We start from the raw sequence: 22,426 nt of genomic DNA on the forward strand, positions 1-22,426 counted from the left end.
TGCCGAACACATTGCAATAGTACTTGGTCAAGAAGTACATTAATGCCTGTCATAAAAATATTTCACAATTAAGCAATAATATAATTTATCCCAAACATAGATGTCATTGCTAGAAATTTTGGCAGCCTATGACAACTCTACTTGATGTGTTTGTCTGCATCTGCCTTTGAGTCCATGTTGATCCCTGGCAACTACCTGTAAAGTCCTTACAGCTTTTACAAGATTTCAAAGGTGCATCCTCCCTAAGGCTGAGAGAGGGGAATTGGCTCAAAGTCACCCAACCAGCTTTGTGCTTAATGCAGGGCTAGAAATTATGGTCTCCCTGTTTTTAGACCAGTGCTCTAACTATCACACCAGACTAACTCTCATCTACATTATTTAGCTGGTATTTAAGGATTGATAGATGTTGAATTGAAAGTGCTTCTAAAACTAAAGCTTTCAATCAATATACTAGGACAGTGATGGTGAACCTATGACACGGGTGCCACAGATGGCACGCAGAGCCATATCTACTGGCACACAAACCGTTGCCCTAGCTCAGCTCTAACATGCATGTGTGTGCCAACCAGCTGATTTTTGGCTCACATAGAGGCTCTGGGAGGGTGTTTTTGGCTTCCAGAGAGCCTCTGGGGGAGGGGGGTGGGTGTTTTTACTCTCTCCTGGCTCCAGAGAAGCCTTTGGAGCCTGGAGAGGGTGAAATACAAGCCTACTGGGCCCACCAGTTGGGGAACAGGTAGTTTCTGGGCTCCAGGTGGCCTCCAGTGAGTGGCGGAAGCTGTTTTCGGCCTCCCCAGGCATTGAATTATGGGTGTGGGCACTTGCGCATGTGCAATAGCGTACAGCCACATTCTTTCGGCACCTGAGGAAATAAAGGTTCACCATCACTGTACTAGGATGTCTTCAAAGTAGGGGTTTGTGGAAGGCATAAGGGTGGCTCTGAAGGACAGAAGAAGAAAGGAATGGTGAGGGAAGTGATCCTGCTATTTTCTAAACAAATAATAATAATTTGAGGAAAAATCTCAAACAAGCCCCTTCCTAATTGAGACAAAGATGGAGAGCACATTTAGACTATCATGATTCTGTTTCTATAGCTGTTCCAATAAAAGTACAGGTTTTCTCTTTTACTGAGTCCTCCTTTACTGAGGACTAGAACCACTTCGGACAGTGACTATTTGCAGTTACTATGACACAATAAAGAAGTAACTTTGCAATCAGTCCTTACATTTTATGACAGGTCTAGAAAGCAAAAGAAAGTTGAAAAAAGATCATAAACACAGTCATGGTTTCACTTAGAAATTGTTTCATTTAACAACCAAGTTGCTGGTCCCAACTGTGGTCGGTAAACAATGGTTACCTGTAGTCCCCACCTACATTTTCCTAGTCTCTTAGTCTGATCTAACTTTTAGAGCTGGCAGGGGCAGAGGCAGGGGTGGGTTGCTGCTGGTTCAGACTGGTTTTTAGAAACGTTAGCGGAAATTTACCACCACTTGCCGAACCAGCAGCAATGACCAGTGATCCATGCTCCTGAACTGTTCTCCGGTCGCCGCAGCTTGCAAAAATCCCCTCTGCGTATGTGTATTCCTGCTGCTTTGCATGAGTGTCAGAGCACATGCATGAGCAAACTGAGCATGCACACGCCAAACACGCACTTCTATCAGGATGTGAACCGGTAGGGTAGGTAAGTGGAATCCATGCTTGGTTATTAAAGGTAGTAATCATACGTTACCCAGAGTCTCTTTCCAAAGGAGATGAGTGGTTAGGAACTTATTATTATTATTATTATTATTATTATTATTATTATTATTATTATTATTTAGATTTGTATACATAGATACATATGAAAACAAATCTATAGAAATCTACAAAAACACATACATATATACAGTATATACATACATACTTAATACATACATACATACATACATACATACATACAAACAATTGTCCTAAAAATTCGAGTTCCAGATATAGTTATAGATAAAGAAGCAATAGACATCACCATCTCCAGAACGTTTAAAAAATGCATTCAAAACTACTAAAAACTACTAAGCTTTCGTCAACCCCTGCTGATTTGCCTACACTGGTTGCCGATCAGTTTCTGGTCACAATTCAAAGTGCTGGTAATGACCTATAAAGCCCTACATGGCATCGGACCAGAATACCACCGGGACTGCCTTCTGCCACACGAATCCCGATGGCCAATCAGGTCCCACAGAGTTGGCCTTCTCCAGGTCCTGTCGACTAAACAATGCCATCTGGCAGGACCCAGGGGAAGGGCCTTCTCTGTGGTGGCCCCGGCCCTCTGGAACCAACTCCCCCCAGAGATTCGAATTGCCCCTACTCTTCCCGCCTTCCGCAAGATGTTGAAGACCTATCTATGTTGCCAGGCATGGGGGGAATAATTATCTCCTCCCCCCACTGCCACTTTTTTTTCTGACTGTAATACATGAGAATGGTATGGTTGTGCAGTAATGATTGTTTTTAACATTTATGGGTTTTAAATTTCGTTTTTAATTTATATTGGATTTGTACTCTGTATATTGTATTGTTGTTGTGAGCTGCCCCGAGTCTTCAGAGAGGGGCAGCATACAAATCTAATAAATAATAATAATAAATAAATAATTTCATTAGAGTGTAAAATCCCCATTGAAGAGATGCTTGCTTTAATGTAATGCCAATCAATTTAGTCATTGCATGTGAAATAGGCCCACACATTTTCTTCCCTCCTGTAATGTAAAAATCTTTCAGTAGGTATTAGTTTTTTAGTAGTTTTAAATATTTTTTTAAACATTCCCGAGATTGTGATGTTTATTGCTTCTATATCTATATCTATCAATCTATATAGAGAGAAGATAGATATAAATAGAAAGATATAAGTAAAAAGATAGACAGTTAATCTGAACAGTATAATTAACCCTTCCCATCTTTAATGTATGTCAAAAGGATGGGCCTTTTACTGTGCAATTGTAACTGCCATCTTTATTTGACATCCTTCCCCAGACACCCCTTCAATGTTAAAAATCCAATATAAATCCCAAATAATAGAACTAAATAAGGTAGACATTGCTCAGAAATTTCTATCCCTCTAAATTACCATGTAGCATTAGGGCACATGAATGAGAGAGTGCACTCTAGATACTCTCAGGGAAAAACGTCTCCAGAGGCTTAGGGTTCCTCTTTTCGCAAAATGACTGCCATGGGCAGTAGTAGTAAAACAGTTATATCTGGTGAAGTTGCTTTGTGCTGCCTCTTCCACCTCCCCTCTATTCTTTACCACCACCACCGCCACTTATTTTTAGACTAGGCCCCAGAGTCGATACACATTTTAAAAGGAACTCTGGGCCTATTTTTGGAATCAAAGAGGGTAACCAGAAGTTCCAACTTTGCTTTGTTCCCTTGCCTTTTTAAATGTTTAATAAATAAATACACTTTGTATCAGACTGGTCTAACACCTGGCAACTTCAAATATCAACCAACAAATGCTCTACCCTCCACATCGGCAAAAAGAATCCAAACCGCACATACGAACTGAATAAACAATTTCTCACTGCTAACCCACATTCTGTAAAAGACCTTGGAATACTAAAATCGAATGACATAAGTGCTAAAGTCCACTGCAACAATATCGCCAAAAAAGCCTCTAGAGTTGTTAACCTGATCCTACGCAGCTTCTGCTCAGGCAATCTCACACTACTCACAAGAGCCTACAAAACTTTTGCCAGACCCATCCTAGACTACTGCTCATCTCTCTGGAACCCATACCACATCTCAGACATCAACACCCTTGAAAATGTCCAAAGATATTTTACCAGAAGAGCCTTTCACTCCTCCACTCGAAACAGAATATCCTACGAAAATAGACTAACAATCCTGGGCCTCGAAAGCCTAGAACTACGGCGCCTAAAACACGATTTGAGTATTGCCCACAAGATCATATGCTGCAACGTCCTACCGGTCAATGACTACTTCAGCTTCAAACGCAATAACACTAGAGCACGCAACAGATTCAAACTCAATACGAACCGCTCCAAACTTGACTGTAAAAAATATGATTTCAACAATCGAGTTATCGAAGCGTGGAACTCATTACCGGACTCAATTGTGTCAACCCCTAACCCCCAACACTTCTCCCTTAGACTCTCCACGATTGACCTCTCCAGGTTCCTAAGAGGCCAGTAAGGGGCGTACATAAGTACACTGGTGTGCCTTTCGTCCCCTGTCCAATTGTCTTTCCTTTCTTCCACCTATCTTATATATTGTCTTCCTTTCATACATCCTCTCCTCTAAGTTCACTTTTACCCTCATTTATATTATCACATGTCTATCTTTCTTCCTATGTATTTGTGTATTGGACAAATGAATAAATAAATAAAATAAATGAATGAATGAATTAAAAAATAAAAAAAGAATAAGTAAAAATGGCATCTGGTGTCAGGATTTGTGGGTTCCTGCTTACCTAGCCCTAACATAAACAATTGAACCCAGCCATTTCTTATAGGTCAGCTGCAACTGACATTGTTACTAAACGTTAGTAAGAAATGTTTTCTCCTTGACTTCAGTTCAAAGACAGCTCCTAGAGCATAGCCGAAGCTTTTCCACATTTCAAAGAAAGCTGTCCCTTGTGAATTTTCATAGTTCGACCTGCCACAGTCTTCCCCGTGGCAATAATTAAAAAAAAAAAGTACCCACATCTTTATCTGTTATAAGCCTTAGACTGAAAGAACATGAATCCCTTAAGGAGCAAATTCTTAAGAAGTGATTTAGATGCTAAGTCCACTGCTCCATAAAACAGCCTGAAGCCCTTTTTGCCATGTTACATTATTTGACATGACCTGCTTATTGAAAACTGTATACAAATATTGCTACACAATGTGCTTATACAGAGAGCCACACATTCAAAGAAGGAAAAAAAGCCTTCACATTTAAAATCATCACATGCTGGTAGTTCTTGGTTAACAATCACATAGTAGTTATATCTCCGGGACTGCCTTCTGCCGCACGAATCCCAGTGACCGGTTAGGCCCCACAGAGTTGGCCTTCTCCGGGTGCCGTCAACTAAGCAATGTCGTTTGGCGGAACCCAGGAGAAGAGCCTTCTCTGTGGCGGCCCTGACCCTCTGGAACCAGCTCCCCCCAGATATCAGAGTTGCCCCCACCATCCTTGCCTTTCGCAAGCTCCTTAAAACCCACCTCTGTCGTCAGGCATGGGGGAATTGAAATTTCCCTCCCCCCTAGGCTTATAGAATTTATACATGGTATGCTTGTATGTATGAGTGGTTCTTTAAATTGGGGTTTTTTAGATTATTTTTAATATTAGATTTGTTTACATTGTCTTTTTATATTGTTGTTAGCTGCCCCGAGTCTTCGGAGAGGGGCGGCATACAAATCTAATAAATAAATAAATAAATAAAATAAAAGTTCATAGTTACTTTAATTATTTTTTTTAACAAAATGGAGTTATGAATCCTCCACAGTCATGTGATCATAATTCAGACACTTGGAAACTGTCATGCCTTTATGATATTCAGAGCATAATTAACTCATTTCAATTATGTGACATAGGTCAATGTGATCATGTTATTGTTTCCACTTTACGACCATATTGCTCAATGACCAAATTGTGAGTCCCATAGAGGCTTGTTAAGTGAGGACTACCCATACTTGAAATATGGCCCTCACGTACTGGTTAATCTGTATTTTTAAAAGCACCACATTACACTTCTATAAAGCTATTAGCTTGTTTAGAAAATAAATACACTGATACAGAAATTATAAATCCTCAAAGGTGTTAGTTGGCCTCATTCAATAACATCAAAGGCTCTCAGGCTGAAAAAAGGAATCAGTACTATAGGATTTTGTTATAATTAATGTCAGGGATCCATATTTATTAACACCATTAAAGTAGAAAGTAGATTATAAACATGCATTCTGAAATGCCTATTAAAATAAACATGATATGTGTTATGTTATATGATCAACAATAAAAAGGTCAATATCATGATAACAGCTGCAGAAAAACTATATTCTGCCTGCAATTAATTGCTACATCCCTGTTAGGGTATCTGATCTCTCCATACTCCTTTGAGAAAAGGTGATATCATGTTCTTTAAATTTTGATATAAAGTGAGAGTGGAGATTGTTGGGCATGCATTAAGACGTTAGGTATAAATTTTGATGCCTGGCTTCACTCAAACTTATACTGTAATTAGAAGGCACACAGGGAGAGATTCAAGGACAAAAGCCCTTAGCATAAAGAGAACCAGCAACTGAAAACTGAAAGTTGTAACCATGTACAGTATATAACAAAACCAACTGTTCAAATCTTATCTCTTTCTCTTACTAACAAATTGAGAATCATTTATTTAGGAAAAGGAAAGGCAGCTGATCACTATGCATTTAGAGATTTGTCTTAAGCCCTTTCGCTCTCTAGGACAACTTGGCAATCAACAATTCTTAGGATGAAGATTTATTTATTTATTTTATTGCACTTATATGCCGCTCACTCCGAAATGGACTCTGAGCGGCTAACAATGATTATAAATACAATACAAGTAAAAAACAGTAAAAACATTACTAAAATCACGTATATAATTAAAAAAAACCCTATATACTAACAATCAATCTTAATTCTAGGCCTGCCAGAAAAGCCAGGTTTTAACAGCTTTCCAGAAAACCAGTAAGGAGGAGATAATGCGAATCTCTGGGGGCAGTTGATTTCATAGGGTCGGAGCCACCACAGAGAAGGCTCTTCACTGAGGTCCCGCCAATCAACATCGTTTGGCGGACGGGACCTGGAGAAGACCGAGTCTGTGGGCCCTTACTGGCCGCAGCGAGGTATGAGGAAGGAGGTGGGCCCATAAATAGGCCATTATACTAACACATCACAACCACACAACATCAAGGTTACCAGGCACTGAACTAAGTATCTGTCAATTTGGAAGGGAGGGAGGAAAAGTAATTATCTATAAACTCTTGAGGATACATACAACTCCCTCAGACTTCTGCACTTCAATAGGCAGTCAAGGGTTTGTCTGGCTACATTCCTGCCCATGTTTAAAGTTCCAATCTATCTATGTCTATCAAATCAAGTCAAAGTTAAGCTAATGATTTATTGTTGGGAGGGAGATGATTTATTACAGAATGCTTGGAAACCTCCGCTGAGTTTTTTTAAACAAAGGTTACACAATTATTTCTAAGGGATATTTTAATTAGGATTGAAGAAATGATTGGACTAAGTTTCTTCTAACTTCAATAGTTAAAAAGGCTTTTCTCACTTGCACCAACTGCCACATGAACACACTCCAGCAATCTTTTTTTTGTCTGCTGAGTTCTCTCAAAATTCTCATCATGTTCACTTCCCAGCCCATAGATTAAAGTTATCCTTACCCTACTATAGTTAAGCAGAGAACAAATATGACATTTTTGCATTGTGTGCAATCTGACATATTTCATTGACCGTTCATTCCATGGCACAATCAGATGATTCCTAGGAGACAGCAAGTGTCCTGTTGCAGGAGGTCAATGGCTAAAGATGCAATTTTATAAGGAATTGGAGGGTTGATGTCTTAGGGGAGGGGGGTTGTTTTGCTTTAACTGGTTTAGCAAATTGTGCAAATCCAAGTCATGAACGCTACTTTCCCAAGCCAGAAAATAGACTTATTGAGTAATAATGTACATTGTGTAAAGAAAGCCAATAATGGATAAATCAACAGTATTGAAACCCAAACTATGTGCAACCAAGTACAATGTCTTGAAATACATCAACTACCAATCATATCCAAAGTGAAAGTATGGGAGAACTTGAGAGTATCAATTCAGTCCCAACTTTTTCCTTTGCTCTTATCCACTAAGCTCCTTTTTTCACAACCACGCTTGGATGAATTGAATGAATGCATTGAATTTAGCTGAAGAAATTAACTGGACGGTTTTCCTACAAGTAGTTGAGGAAGGCAGGTTTAAAAAAAAAAAGAGCAAAAATCCAGTAAGTGGCTCCTTGTAACTTTAGAGGAGCATGAACCCAAATATTAGAAAGTCACAGGGCCCTGGAATGCAATCATTCATATGATGGAAAGAGAACCAGGAAACCTTTCCCTTCAATCAATTTTGTAACATAATGTACAACATAATTGTGTCACAAAGAGAATTATGCAATCATGCAAACTGGGTTCCCAGTGTGATTTCAAAATTCTGTAATGTGCATAATGGAAGGGAAGAGTTCACAGCTACATTTTCATCACATAAAGATTGTGTCCTTGAATCAAGCATCTTAAGCATGGAAAGCATACACTAGTTACCTGTACTGTGGCAGTCATGTCAAACGGGGCGCATGCATTGTTTTATCTAATTTAATCTGTTCAGTTTCCTGAAACAAGTAGTCATCAAATTTCTGCTACCTAAGCACTCAACTGTTCCATTTAATCAAATCTTTATTATAATCACTGGACAATCCAGAAATGTCTGCAGAACAAAAATATTGTCAAAAATCCAGAGAAAGCTCAGAGTTTGAATAACTCATCACTAATTTGATTCCTAAAGGGCCATTTAGCAGAAGCAACAAGCTACAACATTTGGCCATCCTAGGAGAAACAGCTGTATCTATGTCTGCCAATAATAAGGATGTATAAACAGTAATATATCACATCTACCTCATCCATCAATCAAGAATCAATTGCACTAATATGATGGCACAAATATAATGATAAATGAGGAACAAAATATGAATCAGAGTCTCCTCCTTCACCAAGCTCTAAGGATGGAACGGGTATCATGAAATCTACCCTCCAAGAATTCTAATAGTGAAACATTCAGAACCGCTAATGCAAAGACCATATATTGCCTCAATGTGTTTAGTTGTTTTGGTGATAGGTTGGGAAAAACTCAAAATTTATCCAGGGTAAATTTCACTTGGTAGCTTAGCCAAATCCTGCGGATGTTCACAATCTAAAGTTCTTGATCTAGTCTGTTTGCCTTTCTCAAACCCCTTAGGCAATTAAAGGAGAAGCCAAGTAAAGCCAATTTGGACTTTACACTTCCATGTCAATTAGACTGAAAATTGTCAATCATAGTAAGTGATGCTAAGCCCACTTGGAAGAAATTTAATTAAGCTAACAATTAATAGTAAAAGCCAGGTCTTGGCCTCAACCTTAATTATTCCTGCTTCTTGTAAAGCTACGCTAGGCACACGTAAGGTTACAAAGAAGACAAGAAGGAAGAAAACTGATTGAATCTTTTCCAACTTTGGTAAAACTGCAATAAAGGCACACCTGAGAGCCATAAAGCAATGCATTTGAGCTAAAGCTCCAGGCTCAAAGACTTTAATGGCAACTGCCATTAATATTTGTCTCCATGTAGAAAAAAAATGATGATGATAATCATGATGATGATAGTGGTGGTGGTAGCACTTCTTGATGACAAACCGTTATGCTCCTAGACCCAAAAGTCCCCAAAAGCAGTCCCTGTCTAGAGCAGGGGTCTCCAACCTTGGCAACTTTAAGACTTGTGGACTTCAACTCCCAGAATTCTTCAGCCAGCTTTGCTTTTTTGGGAATTGAAGTCAACAAGTCTTAAAATTGCCAAGGTTGGAGATTTCTGCTCTACAGCATTGCTAGTTAATTGCCATTTTGTTTTAAAGGTATCTTAGCAAACACCAACACTTTTGGTGTTGCTATACAGTTGTCCTTAACTTGCAAATGACTGCTTAGTGACTGTTCAAAGTTTCAGAGACCTCCCTAGGGTTACTTATATACTTAGTACAATTCTGAAGTTCCAATGGCTGTTACTCTTAGGGTTGCTTGACTAGATTTCAGGTGCTCAATAATTGGTCCACATTTTATGTAATTATTATTTATTAAATTTATATATTTATATCTCTTTGTCAGATGACATTTATGTCTGTTTCTGTCCAAAAGTCACATATCCTTGTTTTATGATGTTTTTGTCCCAGCATTCTAGTTTTCAGCAAAACTGGTTTTCTCAACAATCAACACATTTGCTTAATGACTGCCACAAAAAATAATCATACTTTACAACTGTTATGCCAGTGTTTCCCAACCTTAGCAACTTGAAGGTATCTGGACTTCAACTCCCAGAATTCCCCAGCCAGCCAATGCTGGCTGGGGAATTCTGGGAGTTGAAGTCCAGATAGCTTCAAGTTGCCAAGTTTGGGAAACACTGTGTTATGCCTTACAAGCATAAAGGACAGGCTTCAATACAGTTGTAAGTCTAGAGTGACCTGTAACTGATGGCCAGAAATATTTGCCTAGAATAAGAAGTTAAAGCTCAGAATGCTATAGTAGTTTAGGACAAATTATTGCATCATCAGCATAAAGTAGGATAGTAGTATTTATTTTTATTTTTTTGTTTGTTTGTTTGTTAAATTTCTAATCCTCCCAGCTTCTTGTGGACTCTGGGCAGCATACAACAGTTTAAAACAATCAAAACAGTAAAACCCCAGAATATAAAAGAAACATTCATTCTACTTTATTGATGCAAGAAGATAAAGCTCAACGGCTCCAGGCCTGCCGGCAAAACCAGGTCTTCGTGGCTTTCCTAAAGGCTAGGAGAATGGGGGAGGTGCGGACTTCTGGGGGCAGTTGGTTCTATAGAGTTGGAGTCACCACAAAGAAGGCCCTCCCACATGGTCCTGCTGACCTACATTGTCTAGTTGACAGGACCGGAGTAGGCCAACCCTATGGGCCCTAATCAATCTAGTATGTTTAGTAGTATGTCTAATATTTTACTTAAGAAAGTAGAAGTCTAGGTTTCAGTCCTGGAAGCCTCAGGAATCTTCTTTCCTTGGGAGTGTTACTTGGAATCTTGACACTGGGTTGTGAAGACTTTACTAAGAAGTTAATATAAAGGTTGAATAGTTAAATTAGGAATTAAGATGCCTCTTTCTTGTAATCCTCTTGTGGTCTAATTCACATCTGACAGATCCTGAGATCCCTGCAATTAACCCTAAGGAAAGTATTTTATAGCTGGAAGCGAGCAAAAAGTAATTATGTGTGAAAGACCTTGGGGACAGATGGAAAGAGATGCTGCGTAGGAAACAATCAGATAAGAGAGGCAGGAGCCCCCAGTGACTTAATGGTCAGAGAAAGAAACTTTAGAAGGACCCACCCTAATGGATCAAGCTGTTAAAATAGTGATGGGAAATTTGTGCCTTCAGATTTAAACAATCTGTTAATTTAGATTTACAATATGGTAGAATTAGTTCATCTATCCCTGTTTCCCCTCTGGTTTGCCCAGAAGGACTGACAGGAACTCTGTCCCTGAGGTGAAATCTCAACATAAACATTATCACCGTGGGAGAATGTATATTTTCTCTTCCAAGCTCCATGGGTAACTCTTTCTCTCATGAGTTTGAAACTAAATTGTTCCATCAATATGCTATAGACTATTACTAAAACAGGCAATGAAACAAAATTACAATGTGCATTATTTATCCATGGATCAGAAGATTAAGCCACCACAATCTTTTATGCCTTGTAAATAAGAGGCACTGACAAATGAATAACATTGTAATTTTTTTTTTTTAAAGTGTTAATCTTTCACAAACTTCAAATTAGTTCAACTCTGTACTTCAAATTACTTGCCACTGATTAATTCCTCTCTTTAATTGTTTTCATTACTACAGGAGTTCTCATATTTTGGGGAAACTATTTTTTTAAATTATTTAATAGGTTTGCCATATGTACACAATATGGTACTGCACATATTCACTTTATTTATCAATTTAGAAATTATATATATATATATATATATATATATATATATATAGTATATAGCCATGATGGTGAACCTATGTCACACATGCTGGATGTAGCAGAGCCATCTCTCTGGTCACGTGAGCCATCGCACATTGCTCTTCCGGGTTCTGGGGTGTATTCCTATTTCTGGTGCGCATGCATGCATGAAGACTAACTGATCGGTGTGCATGCTGGAAATTGGAAGAGCATGCATCAGGCAGATGCTCTTCCGGTTTCTGGCATGCACGCACATGCAAACTCCCGTTTTGGCATTCTGTGATAAAAAGGTTCACCAACATTGGTATATAGTGTATACTATATACTAGCATTCCATACAAATATATGCTGAGCATTACATACAAAACTAGTATTTTTTTAAAAATCTCATAAACTTATTAATAAATTAAAATGATCAAATGCAAAGAAAAAATAAATGTGATTTTAAATTCATTTCAGGGCTTTGAATCAATAAGACAGATTCAAACAAACAGGATTCAGACATCTCTGAGGAATAGATGATGGTGAGAAGAGCTTTTAAATATTTTGGTCATGGATAAAATGCTTTTGTTTGTCAATCCCTTAGAAAGAAGGAATGAGTAAATATTAAAAAGGCAATAGGTCTCACCCAATTACATCAATGATATCCCCATGCTTCTAACTTCATAGTGCAATGGGATATGAAGCAACAGGCAACAGTGGGGGAAAACCTATTTTATATTACTTTCTGGGCATGCAGTCCACTCCAGTTGCAAATGATTCTGGGGAATATAAATCTTAACCTCCATAAATTAATTTAAAAGCAATGAAATAAAATAAATCAATAATTATGTGCCAACATGGGATAAACATGGGAATATTTATCAACATAACCAACAATCAAAAGACTTTCCACTCCTTTTGGGAAGACAATTATAGCTTTCTAGTCCTCTTTGTTCCAATTTTCTCAGAATTCCCATTGCAACTCTTCCACATACTATATATTATATCAGAGGTGTCAGGCAGGAGATAAGTATTTAAAAAAAAGATGACAACTATAATCATTTTTTTTTTTACTTCCACCACCCAAAAGAGGCCCTATCCCATACTTGATCCTCTGATCTATGGGTCTTGATCAAGGATGAAAAATTAATAAATTATAGCAGAGCAATAAATGAATAAAGGTGTATTTCACCTTTATTGAGTCTTCGGAGAAGGGCGGCATACAAATGTAATTAATAATAATAATAATAATAATAATTATTATTATTATTATTATTATTATTATTATTATTATTGATCATAATGAGCGGAAAGCAATTGTAATGATTTCCTAGATCAGTGATGGCAAACCTATGGCACGAGTGCCATAGGTGGCACGCGGAACCATATCTGCTGCCATTGCCCTAGCTGAGCTCCAATGTGCATGTGTGTGCCAGCCAGCTGATTTTTGGCTCACACAGAGGCTCTGGGAGGGTGTTTTTGGCTCCAGGGTGGTGGTGGTGGAGGTCATTTTTACCCTCCCCCGGCTCCAGGGAAGCCTTTGGAGCCTTGGGAAGGTGAAACACGAGCCTACTGGGCCCACCAGAAGTTGGGAAACAGGCTGTTTCTGGCCTCTAGAGGGTCTCCGGGGGGGCAGGGGAAGCTGTTTTTGCCCTCCCCTGACATTGAATTATGGGTGTGGGTAGTCATGTATGCCCAGGCTCTTTTGGCACCCAAGGAAAAAAGGTTCGCATCATTGTCTAGATGATAATAATAAACTACATCAAATCAAAAGGAGATAATTGATTACAGAGATGATTTCAACACAACCTTCTCAATCTAAACCATGGTGTCAAACTGGTGGCATCTTGTTGCCATCACGTGACATTTTGCGATGTTTTTTTTCCTTTTGAGAAGCTTGGGTGGACATGGCCTGCCTATGATGCATCTGGCCTGCGTTTTGACACCCAATTCCCTTTGAAAAGGAAAAGCAATGTTGAGATGGCTAACAATAGTAGAAGACTTGTTTTCCTCCCTGTAATACTGTAAGATGTTACATACTGGAATTTATAGTTCCACCTGTCTCTAAATACAACTCAATATATTTGAATTCTATAAGTTCAAATTCATAAAAACATCACATATCCTTTTCTACAGATGATGATGATGGTGGTGATTTTCTCCTGCAAGTAAAATCTACTCCTATAAATAAACTTGATTCCATTTTCCAAACAAAGAGAGATGGAAGGGGTGTAAGTGGATGTAACTGAAAAAAGAAACTGGGAGATTTCCATTGTGATGGGCATATATTAGTAAGTACGCCTTGAATAACATTAAATTCTTACTGCAATTTAGCCATTCAAAAGGAACTTGCTTAACAATAAAAAGTAAGGCATGGGAATATATAAAGGATTTTATGGTTAGGTTTATGGTTAGTTTATGAGCTTTGTGGATAAGAAATGTACAGGTTTTGCCTTCCAAAACTTGTAAATATTTGACTTCTTAACTAAATAAAAGTAATTAGAGCTATGAAACCATAACAGGATTTCTGAAAGATCTCTGTTGTTCATAAAGTTCAGAACTGTTTTGGTCCATTAACTAGTCCCATCTCCCTCTACGTACCTATTTTCCATTCCTTCAACAATTAAGCTGTAATATGGAAATTATTTGATACAATTTTTCATCCAGAGAAGGCTAAGAAAATAGTGTTCCAGCTGGTATAAAATTAAGTTAAATTAAGAAGCAGTCTAAGACAGTGGGTATGATTTTTTGGAGTTCGTAGGTTAATTTGCTAGGGGACAATTGCCTGAATAGTAAACCACAATGCAGCCAATGCAGCATGGCATGAATTAAAATCCTTTATTTATTCATCAGAGGGGTTGTGATCAATGGAGGACATGATGATTGATGACAATTTATATTCTACCTTGCATTCAGGATGCATAGTAATATATATATATATAATATTTTATCCTTCTATTTTTCCCCAAGAGGAACTACTCTGGGAGGTAGTTTGGGCTGAGGTAGAATAATTAGCCCCTGGTCACCAAGAGAACACCCTGTCTGAACTTGGAGTAAAACCTGGATTTCCCTCATCCTAGCCCACACCTTAATTACTACAACATTACAGTGCCTCTCCATCCTGTATTATATCAGCCTCATAATGTTCTTGCAAGAACAGATGTTGAGGAGGGTACAAAGAAAATGAACTTGGTCAGGGAAACTGTTGCTAATAATCTATTATAATGATCAAATGCCATTTGTCGTAAGCACAAAACAACAGAGTGAAACATGCACAACAATAACTCCAAGGACTCATACTCATGGTGGGAACAGTAGAAGGTTCTCTATCTCCAGGCCAAAGGCATAGAACTTGTGTTCCATATTGGATGGTCCTGGCGCTGCACATATGTGCACATTTTTTGAATCTGCCTTAAAGACAGGCTAGATTTTTTTTCAATTATTGCAAGTACAGTAGTACCCCTAGATACGAGCATAATTCGTTACATAAGGGAGCTTGTATGTCGAGGCAACTTGTATCTGGAACAAATAACATTTTCCCCCTCCGAGATAATCAAAAGCAAGGATTCTTGCACCACCTAGTGGACGCTCGGCTCGTATCCCGAATTTGAGCTCGGGACTAGAACAGAAATGTCTCCCCCCTCGTGGCTCGTATCTTGAAATACTCGCATGTAGAGCAGCTCGTATCTAGAAGTACTACTGTACTGTAGTTCTTGACCTATAAGCAGCGACTGTTGGAAGTTATGATAGACCGGCCCTCTCCAAAAAATACTTACAATGTAGTTTCTAAATTCCAACAGATGCCCTCCCAGTCACGTGTTTGCATTTGAGATACCTGACAACCAGCCTGCATTTATGGCCATTTACAAGGTCCTGCAGTCACATGACTATTTATTACATTTTTCCAGGAACCTTTTGTTGAACAATGGCTTTGCTTAACCATTTTTGGCATTCACTTAACAACCACCATGTTCACTTTTACGTTTGCTATGCTTGCCTTATGACCACCACCACCCATCCATATTCACTGAATGACTGCCACAAGAATGTCATAAAACTGAATTGGTTATTGGTTGTATTTCAAGTTATGACTGTCACAACATACAAGGGAAGTTCCAAGTTCCATTACTGTTGTAAATCGAGGCCTATCAGCAACTGTATGACTAGTGAAGTAGAAACTACAGTATAAAAAGTCAGACAGACATCAATATCCAAATACCCAAATCTGACTCAAATTCCATCCACAGAGTATTATTATTTATTTATTTGATTTTTATGCCGTCCTTCTCCTTAGACTCAGGGCGGCTTCCAACATGTTAGCAATAGCACTTTTTTAACAGAGCTAAGCTATTGCCCCCACAATTCGTGTCCTCATTTTACCCACCTCGGAAGGATGGAAGGCTGAGTCAACCTTGAGCCGGTGATGAGATTTGAACCGCTGACCTTCAGATCTACAAGTCAGCTTCAGTGGCCTGCAGTACAGCACTCTACCTGCTGGGCCACCCCGGCTCATATTAGCTGGAAGAGAACTCAGAGGTTGTTTAGTTTAACCGCTTTGTTCATGAGAGCATTTGTGAATCACTGAATGTCAATGCAGAATGGTTGAAAGTCAATACAGAATCATTACAGTTCTATAATGGAGTGAATTCAACCCATTAATGTACAACCTGGGGGATGGCAATTTGCTAGACTCCACACAGGTTGATCCTGAAAATGACAGGAACAATGAGAGTAGCAGAAAATGTGGTGTCATGACCTCATTTAACTTGACCAGCAATTCTTCATCCTCTGAGTCCTAGAAAAAAGCCACACCCTACTGAGTTCTGAATCAAGACTACTTTGCATATGACTTGCAGGGTGATTGACAGCTGTTTAGCTGCTGCATTTAAAATGTATTCAGAAGGGAGAATGCATGAACACAACACTTCAAGGCTGCTGGAATTCATTACAGGAAGCAACTTGATTTGAGTGATTTAAACCATGTGAAATGTAGATGGTCCCATATGTAAAGGGGACAGTGAAAAACATGTAACTTTCTTCAAAACATTTCTACATGAGGGATCCATGAGGGAGTTGAAAATTATGTTACATCACATGTCTAATTTACCAATGAGACATAGATTGGCATCAACCACATGTTGTCATAAATCTAGGACCATATTTACTTGAAAGTTTCCACTGCTGCTAGCTAATATGGCTTGGGGATTATCATAATTAACTTCTTCCCAACAAAACAGAGTGGAATGGTTTGCCCTAATGTATTTTACTGCAGGGAGCTCAGAAAACTAGAAAAAAATTGGAGCAGAGCAAGAAATCTTCAGGGCTAAGATAATTTCAGGAGTAAGTTGAATAATTAACTCTAAAACAGATAGTGGTTGCAGCATTTGATGGGAAACGAACAACTCCAAAGTGATTCATACAAATTACCACTTGGCTGTAATCTTGTTTTGTTGAATCCCTGTAAGTAGCAGTTATAATGTGGCAGAAAGATATAAGAATTGACTTCACTGGAAACAAGGACAAAAAAAAAATCTTCTATTGGACCACACTATTCCAGAAAACACTGAAGTCAATTGAAGCCAACGTGTTTTTTGCATGGTTTTGGCAAGAGAAGGGAAAAAAGAAATATCATTCCATTATTACTCATCAATATAATTGTCCATAAAATATAAGGTCAAAACCATCATTTTAATTTATTTATTAATTGCAATGATGGTTTTGGCCTTCTACTTTATGGATGATTTAATATACTATTAAAGTAGCATATGGTTATGACAGCAACAGTAAAATCCCACATAATGTATCTCAATTTCTTTAAAAAAATATCCCAAATGTTAAGATTTATCATACATAAATTCTGCATTACAAAAATAGGAAAGGAAGTCTGATGAGCAGAAAATTCTTATTGCATTTTTTCTGATAAATGTGCAACAATTCTTGATCTTTAAATTGGAAAGTTTTACATACTTAGCAGAAGATCAACCATCCAGATTATAACAGCCACAATTTACCTATCCATTGGTGGCATCATGCATAGTACATAACATTTTACAAAGCAAAACATAGAAATTCAGCACCTGTCTTTGTAGATTTAAACTTGGATTGATTGGAAAGGTAATGATAGACAAGGTTTACAACAAAAAGATGCCATTCCATTTGCTTAGTCTTTTGTAATAAGAATATTTTGTTACACTTTAAGACCTATAGATTTATTATTATATACAGATTTATCAGCCATATGAAGTTAAACTCCTCTATTTATCTGCATATTTATTAGTTTTAATTAGTAAGGAGGAACTGCATCATTCTTGCCCTGTGTGATCAGTGTGGAAGAAAATAGTATAAATGAGTTACTCCCATTGGCTAACTGTACAAAACTGTTCCAAATCATAAAAAGTTTGATTTTGTTCTTCTCTTTATAGAAAAGCCTGCCTTTTTACCAATATATACTGAAGGCGTTGTATAGAAAATAAAATAAATGAAATAAGAAGACAGCAAAAAAATACAGAATAAGAAAGAAGATATTAAAAACAAAGAGCACAAAACATTACAATTAAATGTACTTCTGGTTGTATATCTTCATACAATGGTGTATGAACCAGTAGCGACCTGCTGGTGATATTACAAGGACATCATGGAACTGGTTCGGTCAGTTCCAGTACATGGGCGCTGCCACTTTTTTTGAATTTTGAATTTTTTAAAAAAAATTATTCTCATCATGTGCAGAAGCTGAGTTTCTGGCACTGTGCATGAGGTCACCATCTTGTTTTTGGCTTTTAAAAAAAACATTTTTTTTTCTTCTGAGCATGTGTTTCTGCATAGGTGCATGTGGTCGCCATCTTGTTTTTGGATTTTGTGTTTTTTTTAATTTTGGGGGGGATATTTTTGGCACTGTATATGTGTGTGCATGCAAAGCATGTGCGTGCCCATATGGCGCAGAAAGAAGAAAACTGGCAGCTAGGTAAGCTAGAACCCACTCCTGGTGTGGGTGTGTGGTCTTTTTGGACAGATGGGAAATACAATGGTCAAAACACCATCATCTCCAGTAATGGGCAGCCAAAATTTTTACTGCCAAACTGTGGGGTGTGGTTTATTTTGTAGGTGTGGCTTAATGGTCATGTAACTGGATAGGAGTGGCTTGCCGGCCATGTGACCAGGTGGGAGTGGCTTGAACGATCATCATCGTTCAAGTGAACTGTTAAGTCCTTGAGTTACAACCTTACCAGTGTGGCTTGCTGGGGTGATAATTTGCTTTGCGTTTCCTGCGCTCTTCTTCCTGGATTGCCCCCTCCCGCCTCAGGCTGGGTAGCTAGGCGAACAGGTGCTGCCAGAAGCATAAATGCTACCAGCGCCACTTCCACCCACGAGGTGGCCGTATGAGGCTAGAGGGGAGCCAGGCAGGAGAGAGGAAAGCTCGTCCGACACCAGGAAGGAAGAAAGAGGAAAAAAGCAAGGAGCCCAGACGCAACAGCAGCACAGGGGGAAAAGGAGAGTCGAGCCAAGACCGGTAATCAAGGAAGTGAGTGCCGCTGATCAGCAGGAGCTGCACATGTAGCTTCATTTCCACTGGTGGAACTGCGTTCCACCCCGCCCTGCCTGCTGCCCACCCCTGATCATCTCCCACTGAATTTAATATCATTCCTTTTTTTTTCTAAATTGAGAGGGTGGAAGTTGTAGAGGAATAAAAACTACACACAATCATAACTCTTCTGCCTATGACAAAATATAAATTTTATATGTCAATATTTTGTGCAGTTCAACTGAGGGCATAGTAATATAAATCTGAGTCATAGCCATAAAAGCTATCTGTACTTTCTTTATGACAGTTGAGAATTGTATATCTGAAACATGTATAACATTTGTCTAAAAGTTGTGTTTTTTTTCTGGAGAAAGGAGAGACAATGTCTTTGTCCATATGTCTGAAAGAGGAGATATTTCTCATGCGCTACTGTGATTTAGTATTTCAAATAAATTTATCCTAATGATATAAACAACATCTGATTATTAATTTATATCTACTTTTCAATTTCAGAATCTAGATATAAATAAATATGTCCTCTTTAATCAACCAAAATCAGAGAGCAGGATATAATTTCCAATCAGTCCACCTAACTGAGCGTGGTATATGCTGCTTGAGACTTCTGGGTCATAATCTATAAATAAATACAGACTGAAATGAAATCTTAGGAGCTTCTAAGGACCATTAGAAGACAAATTAGGTTTTTAATTAATAATAAAACAAATAGATCATGCCAATCTTATGTATATCACTATAAGAGAGATTATGTAAATAATCCACATTTGCAAAACTGATAAATAAATTGTTGAATTTATTCAGTACTGGAAATTTCTAGGTCTATGTAATAAGTCTGTATGTTTGTTTTTTAAAATGTAATGTTCTCTCAAATCAGAAAGTTTCATATATTTACTATAACACGCAAAGGATAATAAGATTTCACTTCGGCATTAGGTACCGCATTTACTAATCAGGTTCAGAGTACATATGAAAGGAAGTAGGATGGGTCTGTCAAGCGGCTGAGAAAGTAATTCTGGGAAACTTTTTAAAAAACAAAACTGGCAATTGTGATTGGTCTGCAAAGATTAATCTTTCCCTGCATTTTGATGATCCACCCTTCCCCTTATCCCCAATTTTATACAACTATTGTGTGAAAAACATTGTTTCTTATTTTACAGAGAAGTTGCTTGCACAAGATCCAAACATCTGCACAGCTGTACTTCATGCACCTAGTAGTCATCATTAGTGTTGGGCAAACCCAATGAAATTTGAGGTTGGCAGGTTTGTGCGAACTTGGTGGCTGGTTGGGCAAGTTCTTGGAACCCGAACCCGCCGAACCCTTCTGGCCCCGCCCTCCCGTCTTCTGCCAAAGCAGCCTGCAGCCACCTCACCAGCCGGCAGGAAAGCAAGTGAGCGAGCGGGTCTTCCAAACCCACTTCCCTTCCCCCCACTCCTCAAATCACAGTCTCCTGCAGGAAAAGGAAAAAATAATAATAATAATAAAGGGAGGGGGAGGGAAAGCCGTCACAGTCATCGAGGAATGGGGTGGTGTTTGCGGGTGATGAGGATGAGGAGGATGGACGGCGGCAAGTTTCTCAGCGGGGACCACCTCGGCGGTGGCTTTAACACACTGAGAAACTTGCCACCATCTTACTTTCACAATGGAGAAATGCTCCCCACACACATCACGCATGCCCATCCTCCTTCTGACGTCAAAGGGGAGGGGGGCAGTGGCAGGCAGAGGGGAATCCCCTACGATGGGATTCTGGGGGCGGGGCTTTGACTTCATGGATATGTCACTTCCTGGCCAGCTGAGGCGACCGAACACCAAAGTTTTTAAAAAATTCACACTGCAAAGTCCGCATGGACCCAAATTGTGTGAGTTCGGTTCGCCCAATAATAGTCATCATGTAGCCTGAAAAGGGTTGTGAAAAGGTTTGTCTGGAGCATTATCTTCTTCTGTGTGCTTTGCCCTAAATTCCAGACATTTCTATTCATAATGTGCAGGGGGTTCATTTTGCAAACAGGAACTGCTTCACACAATTTAAGATTTCAAGGAAGATTCTACAGATGTTAGAAACACTGGAAGAAATTCTACTGGATATCTAGTTCCCTAGGCTTGTTCTACAATAGTCAACCAATTTCCGTTTTAAATACATAATCAGAAGGTGACTGAAACAGCAAACCTCCTGCTACTGTTACCCAGCAACTGGCATTCAAAGGCATACTGATTCTGGAACTAAAGATAATATCCACAGTGTTCTTTTCTCAGCATTTGCATAACTTAAATCTTTAAAGCAATCCATATCGAGAGGCATCATTGCCTTTTGCATTATTTATTATGTGTATTTATTGCATTTTTCTCTTGCTGCAATCCATAGTTACTCTTGGTAGTTTACAGGTGGAGAAAACAATTAAAATATCCATGGTCCATCTAATTAAAGCATGTATTATTAATACATCATAACCATTCAAATGCCTTAAATCAATAGAAAGCAATAGCTAATTCTGTACCAACAGTTTATGAAACAGCCTGTTTTTTAGAATTTTCTTAATTATGGTCAGGGAAGGAGCATATATAGCAGATTTTTTTTTATTTTAAATGAAAGTTTCCTCCAAACGGCCACTATCAGCCTCCTTTACTTCTTAGAAGTACAGTGATCCCCCGGGTATCGCGCTCCCGATCATTGTGAACGGGCTAAATCGCGATTTTTCAACCCGGAAGTCAAAACACCATCTGCGCATGCGTGCCCTTTTTTTTATGGCCACGCATGCGTAGATGGCGCCGGGCAGATCAGCTGCTGGGCGGCTTCCCTGGGTCTTCCCCCTCTTGCTGGCGGGAGGGCGAGCGGCGGGCATCAGCGAGGAGTTTCCCCACCGCCCACACAAACTCCTCGCTGCTGCCGCGCCCGCCCTTCGCCCGTCCACGCCGTTCGCTCGGGCCGCTTCCCAGCTGAGTACTCAGCTGGGAAGCGACGCGAGCGAACGGCTTGTCCGCCGCCTGCCTGCTCGCGCGCCCGCGGCTCGCCCGCCCACGCCATTCGCTCGGGCCGCTTCCCAGCTGAGTACTCAGCTGGGAAGCGGCCCGAGCAAACGGCTTGTCCGCCGCCTGCCTGCCCGCGCGCCCGCGGCTCGCCCGCCCTTCGCCCGCCCACGTCGTTCGCTCGGGCCGCTTCCCAGCTGAG

At 39.3% G+C, this 22,426-nt stretch overlaps 1 protein-coding gene across 2 annotated transcripts in view; it reads right to left on the reverse strand.

Annotated features, from left to right (window-relative positions):
• The window catches only part of PRKN (parkin RBR E3 ubiquitin protein ligase), an 890,155-nt gene that overhangs the window by 714,657 nt on the left and 153,072 nt on the right, over positions 1–22,426 (reverse strand). The gene's annotated exons all lie outside the window — the stretch shown is intronic.

This window comes from Erythrolamprus reginae, chromosome 1 (genome assembly GCF_031021105.1).
Source record: "Erythrolamprus reginae isolate rEryReg1 chromosome 1, rEryReg1.hap1, whole genome shotgun sequence".
In the NCBI taxonomy this organism is placed as follows: Eukaryota; Metazoa; Chordata; class Lepidosauria; order Squamata; family Dipsadidae; genus Erythrolamprus; species Erythrolamprus reginae.